Source organism: Podarcis tiliguerta, assembly GCF_965153285.1.
Source record: "Podarcis tiliguerta genome assembly, chromosome: 7".
NCBI classification, from domain to species: domain Eukaryota; kingdom Metazoa; phylum Chordata; class Lepidosauria; order Squamata; family Lacertidae; genus Podarcis; species Podarcis tiliguerta.
Genome location: NC_139540.1, coordinates 57,054,576 through 57,067,099, shown reverse-complemented (window position 1 = coordinate 57,067,099; position 12,524 = coordinate 57,054,576).

Below are 12,524 nucleotides of genomic sequence, written 5' to 3'. Positions count from 1 at the left end.
AAATCGGCTATTTCTTAAATCCATCTGTTACGTGGATAAACCACTACACTAGCAAGAACTGTTCCTCATTTTCAACCTTCATACTGAGGACAAATAGGATGAGAGAGGTTCAAAAGGTGCTTTTTAGTGTCTGAAGTAATTTTTCTTAGAGGTGGATGGCAGAATACAAAGATCCACAAACAAAGCCGTGATTTTTATCAGCCAATTAAAATAAAAGATGCACTGTCAACCATTTCGGATTTTTCTATAACAAAACATCTGCCATGTAGGTTTTTTTGCTGTTAAAGAGAACGTGGCATATAATCGTGCAAAACTATCATGCATGATTAAAAACAGAGCTGATTCAAAAATACAGAAAATGACAAGTACATATCATGGTACCATTTCAGAGTCCAGGTGAGGAGGTCCCCTGTTTGATAGCTTCTTCAGATCCATATGTCCCTACATATAGGAGGGTTTTAGTCTTAACCTCCTTGCTGATGTACTGGCTAAGCATTAAGAAATTGTTTTTTGTCTGGGAGCATTCAACATGTCACTCTTGCCCAGGAATGGGAGAGGAATGCACAAACAGGATTTTTTATTACAATTATTATTATTATTATTATTATTATTATTTATTGCTGCATTTTCTTCTGCGGTGAGTTTGTTATCAATATAGCACCGCATTTCTGAAGTTTCTGATCACCACAAATAAGGTACATTATCTACACAGGCAACTTAGTCCACAGATCCTTTAAAAACGTTAGCCCACTCATTCTGCAAAGTTGCCCTCGATGCTGCTATCATTAGAGGTTCAGATATGCTCCTCCGCATTAAAATAGGGAGTTGCAGGTCCATACTGAGTGTCATGGGCCCATTGGCTCCATAAGGATTTGGCATGGTTTGGCAGCCCCAGGTAAACAATGCCTGGGGGCTGGAAGGTGGGCGGCCAGGGATGGAGGAAGGAGGTCTCTCCCTTGTGACTCTAGAAGTCATAGAGAATGGAGCAGATCTGTTGGTTCTCTTCCCCACTCCTTCTGTGGAGTCCAGAGCCTCATTATTGGGGAGGAGGAAGGACCTTGACCCGCCCGAGGGAGGGGCTTCTTTTGGATAGTTTGGTTTTTATTGTATTTTATGTCGAAAACTCTTTATAGAAATTGATATTAAAAAAACTGGAATCTTCACCCAGAATCATAGAATCTTAGAGCTGGAAGGGTGTCCTGAGGCCCATCCAGTCCAACCTCCTGTAATGCAGGAATCCCAACTAAACCATCCATGACAGATGGCCACCCAATGTCTGTTTGAAAACCTCCAAGGAAGGAGAGTCCACCACCTTCTGAGGGAGTCTGTTCCACTGCCAAACAGCTCTTGCTGTCAGAAAGTTCTTCCTGATGGTTAGTCGCAATCTCCTTTCCTACACCTTCTGGGCATTGTGCTTGTTGCTGAGCCTGTACTGCTGTTAGCCTGTATAAAGCTCTTCTTTACTTTCAAGCAAGAGTTGCTCACATTGCCTTTTGGGATAAGAGCATGGCGCAGGATAGTCCTGTTCTCGGTAGTCCTCTCTCCGGTTATATGCATTTAGAGGAGGTGAGGCACAGCTCCATGCAGATCCTGATGTCCATAAATAGACCTGTTCTGCACAAGGCAGCTTCCTAATTGCTGCAACAATCTCTTTCCCATCTGAGGCTAACCCCTTACTTCTCTTCTACTGTCAAAATTTACATTGAAAGCATCCTTGGACAGAGTGGTTTTATTTTCCATTTACTTAGGTTACACTATAAAACGTCACACATAGAGATGGTGCACAGCAACAGTAGCTGTAATATCTTTTTGGCTTTGGATAATTGTAATGGCTCAAGAGAAGCCTGAGGCATAGTTTTGGGTTTAGTTCTGGGTTTCAAGAGCCACAAATCTAGGACTGCAGGCGGAGGGGAGACGGGAAGGACTATTCCTGTTTGATGTTTACAGGATGTGAATTGTGAAACATCTCTTGGGAGCACAACTAATGTAGCCAACGTTTCATGTATTGCTCTCATACCACAAGAGCCACAGAATGTAAAGTGACTGAAAGACAATCGTTTCTAAGCATCTACTCAGACACAAGCCCTGTTGGAAATGTCATGATGCAAATGTCGTCTTCTTTTATATATATTTGTACTAAAAAGTTGGGTTAATCCAAAATGGGCATACCTCTCTTTAAAAAACAACAAAAAGAAATTTATTTTGTTGTTAAAACTACCCCATTTTAAAAATCAGGAATGCAGAAAGGTTCTTAACATTATTAGTGTTTTTGCAACTAAGTGTTAAATCCAATAGTTTTGATTTTTTTTTAAAAAAAAAGATCCCTAAGCTCTGCTGCTAATTAATGTTATCAAGACATAGCAGGATTATGCTGCCTCCTTTTTATCTCTGCATGATGAGTAGCTTCAAATATCCTCCCTTCTCCCATTAACAGTTGGATGTCATTTGAAAACGAAGCAGCAGCAGTAGCAGCAGCCAGCTCTTCTCGACAGAACTGTTGCAGCTCTCCCTCTGGGGGCTGATGTAAAATGAAATGTGTGCTCTGCGTATTTAAGCATAGATTTTATGTAATCATAAATTTTTCCACATGGATGGAAAGGCTGCAAATTAGCTGGGAGAGCAGATTCCTGGATGTGCAATCAGGAGTTAAGGAGTCAGGAAAACCTTTGATTTTTTTATTATTTAAAAAAAACCCTTATTTGCACTGATAGCATTATGACATTACCCCATCCTCCTAAAATTGATGTCATTGGGTATGTTGCTGTACTCCTCGAAAGATTCCATCAACGGTGCCTGCGAAAATTTTTACACATCACTTGGGAAGACAGGCGAACTAATATCAGTGTACTGGAAGAAGCAAAGATCACCAGTGTTGAAGCAATGATTCTTCAACATCAGCTTCGTTGGATTGGTCATGTTGTGCGGATGCCTGATGGTTGTCTTCCAAAGCAACTACTCTATTCCGAACTTAAAAATGGAAGCATAATGCTGGTGGTTAAAGACTGTCTCAAGGCAAATCTAAAAAAATGTAGTATAAACACTGAAAACTGGGAAACACTGGCCTGTGAGCACTCCAGCTGGAAAACAGCCTTTATCAAAGGTGTCATGGGCTTTGAAGACACTCAAACTCAGGACGCAAGGGAGAAACATGCTAGGAGGAAGGCACTCTTGGCAAATCCACACCGTGATCAACTCCCGCCTGGAAACCTATGCCCCCACTGTGGAAGGATGTGTGGGTCCAGAATTGGCCTCCACAGTCACTTATGGACTCATTGTTGAAACCGTGTTTATGGAAGACAATCTTACTCTGCTACGAGTGATCGCCGAAGATGAAGAAGACCAACAAGCAGATATGGGCATTTGACTTCCTTGCACAGTACATGTTCACTATTATTAAAAAAAGGGGGGGGGAGGCATCCTCGAAACCACATGATAATCTTTTTTGGCTCATCTTGAAGATGAGAATGGATTAATAGATGGATTAAGTTTGGGGGTCACTTACAGAACTTTGAAGGAAGGCTTTAGTATGTTTTCTGAGACCAGGGCTGTGAGGATCTAACATCTCACTTTCGAATGATCCACCTCTTCTCTTGCTGAATCTGTAGTTTCCTTCCTCATAATCAGTGTCTATTACTTAGATGTCTCACCTAGATATTTCCCTTGATGTAGGCATCCAATGATGTAAAGTGCTCCTATGCTGTCTACAATGAAGCACTGCAAATGATTCACACCACGTGAGCAGCTATTGTTCAAGTGTTTTCACATATGCTAAAACATACGCGTCTTGAGTAATGATGAGTGAACTCCCCTTGACTCTCTTTGACTGCGTCTCGTTTTTTTCTTCAATATTTCTTGTGATCGCTTAAAACAAACCACATTCTTGCATACACAATTTACAATTATAGCATTTACTGTATTTTTCGCTCCTTAAGACGCACCCGTCCATTCGACGCACCTAGTTTTAGAGGAGGAGAACAAGAAAAAAAATATTCTCTCCCTCTCTGTGCAGCGCCTCTCCAGCAAAGTGAAGTCAGAACAGCAAGAGGGATCTCTGCACAACGAAAGCAGCAATCCCCCTTGCTGTTCTGGCTTCTGGGATAGCTGTGCAGCCTGCATTCATTCCATAAGACGCACACACATTTCCCCTTACTATCTAGGAGGGGGAAAGTGCGTCTTATAGAGCGAAAAATATGGTACATTGCAAACTTTTATATCCAGGATGGGTAGCCTTTCCCATCACCCCTGAAATTCTATCATCCCTGACCATTGGTCATGCTGTCTGGGGCTGATGGAGACAGTGTCTAGCAATATTGGATTGGCCACAAGTTCTCCATTTCTACTTTGTATAGATGTGTGTTGGCAACATTCCACTTCCCCAGAAATGTTTATTGTAACCCCCTCTCCCAAAATAATAATAATAACAATAACAATAACAATAACAATAATAATAATAATAATGATGATGGCGGGCAACAAATTAATTGCAGCAAAAAGATGCATGGAATGAGCCCATTCCAAACTGGGATTTTAATTTGTACTAAGGTAGGATTTCCTTTAAAATCTTTTGTGTGTATCATTTAAAATTATTTTAATATACTGTGACATGTCTGCCTCATCACCACATGAATAGGATTACTGGTCTGGTAACTGCATAATACATGATGGCAGAATCCCTGTACAGAGGCTGGTGTATAAACGCAGAAGGGTACCAAAGCTGAATCCATTTATTATGTCCATGATGACTGGGAATGATGGGAATTGTAGTCAAAATCACCAGGAGGCCAGCAGGATGCTGAAGGATAGTCAAGTAAGTCTCTGACCTAATTGAGCCAATGGCTCTATGAAAATATGCACTATTCAAATGTGATTTAACTGGATAACACACTAATAGAAGTTTTTCAAATAATTTTTATGATTCAACAGGAAGGTTGGTTGGTTGTGGCTGAGAAAAGCATTGCATTGTATTTGTTAAATAATTTGCAGTAAACACACGTCTTAATTACATCAGAGGCTTAAGCAGATTTGTAAAGCCATTTAAAAAATCAATAGTTAGCTTTTAGGTGATGAATTAATTAATGGAGTGTAAATGTTGAAAGTCCACTTTGGCTGGCATGCGGTCTGACTTTTCATATCATCACTAAGCAGTAAAATTTTAATGTTAATAGCAGTTACAAAAATGGGTCAATTTTTGCCTGGCACAAAGAGACTAAGTGTAGTATACAATGACATTCTGTCGAAAGGGAACATCTTTTTTTGCCATCCTCATCGCAGCAAATCTAATATTGAGGTCACTGGAAGACTTGACTGAACAGGGATTAACCAAAGGTTTTGGGGGTTTTTTTGTTTTGAAAGATAACATGATTAATTAAATTAGCTGCCAATTAGCTGAAGTGTAAGAAGAGGCACTAAAAACAATGAAATGGTTCACAATAATTATCCATGACAATATTGGTTTCAAATGCTTTCTTCTGTATTATTTACTGATTTTATTTGTGGCTCAGCACATCTCTGTTTCAAGACAGATCTGGAAGCCAGGATTCCAAAAATATCAGAAGAAAGGCTGTTCTTTTGCCATTTCTGGAACATGCAGAAGGTGCACTTGTCCTTATGGGCTTGCATTAGGTTTGTAGTTAATTCTGCGGATGGATGAAGTTGGGATTTGTCTGTAAAACCAGCTAAGTATCTGAAGAAGTTTCAACCAAACATAAAGACTACCTGTCTTTAATACAGTTGAATATAAGTGATTTGACCCCTGTGATTAGTATATACAAAACTATATGGTCATAATTAATTGCCAAACACTCCAGTCTTTTGCGCCTTAATTCTACAACAGTTATTTGTGTGTTTTGGGCAGACAAGAAATTGTGTGATTTAAATGTGCTCTCATGAATAGAGGCAAGTAGTTCTTTTCATAAATAGGCACACCACCCAGTGGCCACCTCCCCTCTTTCTTGGGAACATGTCTATAAGCAAATTGTATAATACATTGGTTGGTTAGGCAGGCGGCTCAAGAACATTTTCTGAAGGTCACAGTAGATGGGAAGGTAAACAGCCATATTTTATAAGTGTGTGTGGTATTTCAGAGTGAAAAGGCTCAATGGGCAAACTGAACGTTCCTTGCAACCATCACTTCATGGTCCTGTAGCCTGGGCTTCCTGTTTCCCCCTCAAGAGATTTTCTCCAACTGATATAATTTCTGGTAATGGAACAGGGCTGAAGAGAAAAGCACTGATGGGACAGAGGCAGGCTGCAGGGAGCTAAACCATGGGCTGGGGTGGATGAGTACCACCCTCATCCATGCTCCTTGCGTTGTGGAAAAATCTTACCTCCCCCACTTCAAATGGATCTGCTGCTTTGTCATTCATGCCTTGGGTTCCAGGATCCTGACTGTCACAAAACTCCTTTACAGTATTCAGGTGTTTCGAGGATAGATACTGTGTGCAACCATATGAGTTGCATGAAAGAAAGTAAATGTAGATCTCTGGCATGTGGTGATAAACAGAGAGGCGGCGGGGGGGGGGGGGTGATTCTTCTCCCTCTTTTCCATAATGGCACAACAAAATAATGCATCTGCTTAGAATAAGAAGATCTTAGTAAACATAAGCTTCAGAATATTAGGAGCAGGACCTTTAACTGCAACAAAGCATCTGAGCACTCATTTGATTCATGCTTCTAAATAAAAGGTAATTAGCCAGATACAAATGAATAAATATATGGAACCTGTTTCTAGCGGCTGCCCCTTTACGCAGCTATCTTTTACTAATCTTTGCACAGGAAGAAGCAAGGCATTGGGAAGGGACAACGCAGTGACACCAGCACCTTCCTTTGCCCTTCAGACTGTTCCTCAAAGCTGTAAGCTCAGAGCTTCAGTCCCATCGATCTTGTTCTGCTGTTTCAGCTGCAGAGAATCAGTGGCTTCCAGCTGTGGCCAGTTCATCCTCGAGATGAAGATGTACAGGTCACCCAGGGTAGTAAAACATTAGGGCTAGCTAAATGTTTAGTGACTTTTAGCTGGTGGTGATGCAAGGGGTGAACAGTTTCCAGATGGTCTGCTTCCAACTGTTCTGCCCTTTTTACTCCTCGTGCTGGTTCTGGTAGAATTCTAATTGCTCTCAACTGAGTTGTCACAGGGTGAAATCTAAGAGAGGTTTTTTTAAAAATTCATTACTAGTTGCCCATACAAAACAAAAAGTGTGTTTCACCTAAAGAACCCAGTGGCACTTCATACCTCTTCATTATTTATGGTGTTTAACCTATTCCTCCTCCCCTACTGTTAACCTGCCATTAACTTATATAATGATTGGATGGTGTATTTTAGATTATATCATCCAATCCAGGGTTTGGTTTGAAGTACCAGGCCAAGAAAGTTGGCAAGGATGATGTTGGAGGAGAAACTAATTAAAGAATGTACATTACGATGTCAGACGCTAATGAAGTTGGCTACACGTTACTCTCATCATATGTGGCTTGTAAACTCATTCACCATGCATGTTCAGTTAATGAGCATTGCGAGGGTCATTGGCCAGCTTTGCCATCTGCCTATGCACATTCATATGGACACTTGAGAAGAGCCCCTGTATGTGCTTTGGGAGAGCTCAGTTGATAGAGCATGAGATTCTTAATCTCAGGGTACTGGGTTTGAGTCCCAACTTGGGCAAAAAAAATATCCTGCATTGCAGGGGATTGAGCTAGATGATCCATGTGCCCCCTTCCAACTCTACAATTCTATGATGATTATATGTACAATGCCGATCAGATGTTGTACACAGAGGGATAGAGTTTATTCATTGCACACATTAAGCAAGTGAGAGCTTTTCTTGTTGAGAATTCTGAAGCTCCCCTGCCAGAAGAGGAGAAAGGTTGAGGGTATAGAAATATGACTGCAAAGTAAATAAGGAGCCATTGGCTACTTCCATGCTGAGCATTTACTGTGGAAAAACCACACTTTGTTCACTTAGACCGCATCTGCATGATACATATAAAGCAGTATCATACCAATCATGGCTCCCCGCTCCCATGAAAAAAAATTAAAAAAATTATGGGAAGTGCATGGGAACTGTCATGGCTGCTGAGTGTTGTTATTGAACCCGGTTTCCCTCACAGAGCTGCAGTTCTCTGGGATGATTAACAGTCAATCCCTCTTTCCTCTAACAAACATTTAAAATATCTGCTGCAAGGTGTAGTGCTGACCAATCAGTTAGGACACCTGTGAAACAAAGTGGAAAAATAGAATATATATTTGCTTTCGTAGATTTTCACGGGTACAGGAATGCAGGTTTTGGTGTCCTCGGGTGTCTTCCCGTGTAAAAGTTGGGGTGTCTAGGCGACGTTTCGACGAGGTCTCACTCGTCATCTTCAGGCTGGTGCTTTCGGCTTCTTGTTACTGGAACAGAGCAGGATCTCAGTGTTTGAGTTCCTATAAATACTGTTGAGGAGGTGTGGTGTATAGCCTCCAATGTTCTGGGCAGAGAGGAGGTTCCCAGGCTAGTGTGCCTTTTCTTCTTTTGTTCCTTAATTACTTGAGGGATATCTTGAGTGATTTCTTGAGTGATTTCCTGAATCCCACTTAGGTGGGTCATTAGGTGTGGATTAGTTGCTAAAGCCTTCGTGTCTTGAACTCTTGAACTTTGTGAAGAGTTTTTCTGAGAAGATGGCTGTACTGCACTTGGTTGTGCTCTGGCTTGGCTTCGTGTATAGGGGCGAGCTGTGGTTTTGTGGCCTGTGCCAGCCAGATCTGTGTAGGGATTGCAGGGGGGTGCAGCATCTGGAGGTGCCACCCTGGTTTGGCTACTGGATGGTGTCTGTAATTTATCTGTGGAGAGGGTCTGGGTTTGGGTCTGGTGTGGTTGATTGGTGATGGCGTTCTGTGTGCCTCTGGATCTGGTGTCAGATTTTGTGGGGAGGGCTAATTTCCAGATGTCTGGCAAGCGGGATGTGTCGTCACGCTTGTTCATGTTGTGAGGGTGTTTCTCTATCTCGATGGCTTCCATGATTATTCTCTTGTGGTGATGTTCCATGTTAAAGAGCAATTTGGAATCTGCAAAATTAATTTCGTGTCCTGTTTCTTTCATGTGTTGGAAAAGAGAGGAAGTTTTTTCTTCTTTTTTGACGGCATTCTTGTGTTCTGCGATCCGTGCATTTATTCGTCTGTTTGTTTGTCCAATGTACGTGGCTGGGCAGACTTTGCAGGGTATTTCATAGACCCCTTGGTTTTCCAACTGAATTTTATCCTTGGGGTTTCTGAGGATATTGGCTATTTTTTGGTTGGTGCAAAAGGCTGTTTTGATATTGTGTTTATGGAGGATTTTGCTAATTTTATCTGTAGTGCCCTTGATATAAGGAAGGAGGGCTATGCCATTGTTTTCTTCTGTGTCTTGGTTTTTGGGGGGTGTTTCTTTTTGGATTAGCTTCGTAACCCTGTTTTGCTGGTATCCATTGGCAATTAACACATTTGAGAGATTCTGTAACTCAGTTGTCAAGTGGTCTTCGTCAGCCAGGCGTTTGGTTCTGGAGATGAGAGTCTTGGCTACGGAGTTTATTTGTGCAGGGTGGTGGTGTGATTGTGCATGTAAGTAGCGGTTGGTGTGTGTTTTTTTCCGGTAGATAGTGTGTCCTAGGGAGCCATCAGGTTTTTTGTAGATTAGGACGTCAAGGAAGGGAAGTTGGTTGTTGGCTTCTATTTCCATAGTGAATTGTATTTTGGGGTGTAGGCTGTTGAGATGTGTGAGGAAGCTATCCAGTTTTTCCTTCCCGTGTGGCCAAATTACAAAGGTGTCGTCAACATATCTGAGCCAAAGTTTGGGTTTGTGTTCTGACTTGTCTAGAGCATTGGTTTCAAAGTGTTCCATGTACAGGTTAGCGATGACCGGTGAGAGGGGTGATCCCATAGGTGCTCCTTCTATCTGTTTGTATCTTTGTCCATTGTGGATGAAGTACGTGTTGGTTAGGCAGTGGTTGGTCAGGTCCAAGATGTATTCGGGGGGATTGTATTTGTTTTGAATGGCTGTCAAGGCTTCATTAATGGGCACTTGTGTGAAGAGAGATACAACATCGAAGCTCACAAGTAGGTCATTGGGTTGTAGGTTTTGCTTCTTTATTGTTTCTATGAACTGGAAGGAGTTTGGAACGTGTGAAGAGATGGATTCTGCATAGGGCTGAAGTTGCTTGGCGAGAAATTTAGCGAGATTTTGTAGAGGTGAGCCTATGGAGCTGACTATTGGTCTGAGTGGTGTTCCTTCTTTGTGTATCTTGGGGAGGCCGTAGAGTTTGGGGCATCTGGATGATTTTTCTCTGGGGATGATTCTTAGCTGGATTTCTTCACTGATAGGAGAGGCTTTTATTTTGGATTTGGTGGTTTTTTCCAGATAGGTGGTGGGATCTGTTTTTATAGGTTGGTAGGTAGGGTCTTGGAGTAGATTTGATAGTTTTGCTTGGTAGTCCGATGTGTTCATCACAACAGTGGCATTACCTTTGTCTGCTGGGAGAATGATTATGTTGTTGTCTTTCCTCAGGTTGGTGAGTGCTTTCTGTTCTTCTTTGTGTAAATTGCTTCTGGGTGGTTTGCTGGAGCAGAGGATGTTGGTGACTTCAAGTCTGATTTTATTGGCTTCATCTGGATTGATTTTGGTTAGGCTAGCTTCGACTCCGCATATGATGTTTTCCGTGGGGATGGCTAGCTTCGACTCCGCATATGATGTTTTCCGTGGAGTTCAAGACACGAAGGCTTTAGCAACTAATCCACACCTAATGACCCACCTAAGTGGGATTCAGGAAATCACTCAAGAAATCACTCAAGATATCCCTCAAGTAATTAAGGAACAAAAGAAGAAAAGGCACACTAGCCTGGGAACCTCCTCTCTGCCCAGAACATTGGAGGCTATACACCACACCTCCTCAACAGTATTTATAGGAACTCAAACACTGAGATCCTGCTCTGTTCCAGTAACAAGAAGCCGAAAGCACCAGCCTGAAGATGACGAGTGAGACCTCGTCGAAACGTCGCCTAGACACCCCAACTTTTACACGGGAAGACACCCGAGGACACCAAAACCTGCATAGAATATATATATATATATATATATATACATATATGTGAGCGTGTTTGCACATGCATATAGAGATATTTAAATATTCAGATGGCTGTCATATGGTAATTGCATGTTTTGCATTACAGTTTAGCCAGTCGCTTTTAGAGAAATTTGTGTCCACCATGGAAATGAAGACACAGATGTACTCAAGGGACAGTTGCAAAGCCAAATGTGAGCAGATTGTCATCATTCTCTGTGATACACACAGAATTACAACTGTACGTGCCCTCCTGCCCTACTTTCCCTTTCCCCCAAGACACTATAGAAATGCATTTTTAATCAATGTCAATTGATTCCAGATTAAAAGTGGCTGTGATGCACTAGATAAACAAGTGATTAAGAATGGAGACCTTATAGTTGAGTGGTAGGCTTCACTTCATTGTCACTATCGTTCAGTCATCAGAAAAGTGAGCCCAAAGCAAAAGTACTTAGATGAGAAAAGGAATGTGATAGGAAATTAACTACTAGGTGAACTGTACTTAGCATGTTTCCAAATGGGTGTTTATTGTGGGATTGGTGGTCCTCATGCTTGCATTTATTGATTTTTTTGGCAGTGTTCACATGATGTCATTGGCATCAAAATGCCAGCCCATATATCCTCCATTTAATCCAGATCGACCCTTTCTGGGGTAAAATGATGTGTACAAAAATACACATACTAGGATAAGGTAAGTATTAAAATGCACATATTGGGAAAAATTGCTGTGCCAAAATGTACTTAGTGGGCAAAATTGCATACAAACCTACATTAAGAGAAAGCCACCTTAAAATGCTGATGAATTTTCATGAGGAGTTTAAAAAATATTGTAAATCTGTGTGGACAATATTGTAAACTGAATTGAAGACTGGGAAAAAGAAAAACTGAGAAATCAAAATATAAAATGATAACAATATAAAACAAAACAAAAAAAAATATGTAAGAGAAGAGGTTCAAACACATTATTTAACTAATCTGTCATATATATACAGTGGTACCTCAGGTTACATACGCTTCAGGTTACAGACTCCGCTAACCCAGAAATAGTGCTTCAGGTTAAGAACTTTGCTTCAGGATGAGAACATAAATTGTGCTCTGGTGGCGCAGCCGCAGCACGAGGCCCCATTAGCTAAAGTGGTGCTTCAGGTTAAGAACAGTTTCAGGTTAAGTACAGACCTCCGGAACAAATTAAGTACTTAACCTGAGGTACCACTGTATGTATAACATTTACAGTGTGTATATGTTAAGGGGAATGCCAGTTGAGCAGCAAATGGACATATCAATTGGCCATGGTGCTTGTAATCATTCCACGGAAAGGGAACATCACCACCACCACCAATTTTATTAATTATACTCTATCTGTCTGGAACTGTTTACAGCTGAAAGATACACAATGATGCATACCAAAGACCAAGCATGCTCCAACCATACAGGTCTTCCTCAGTGGTTGAATGAAGTAT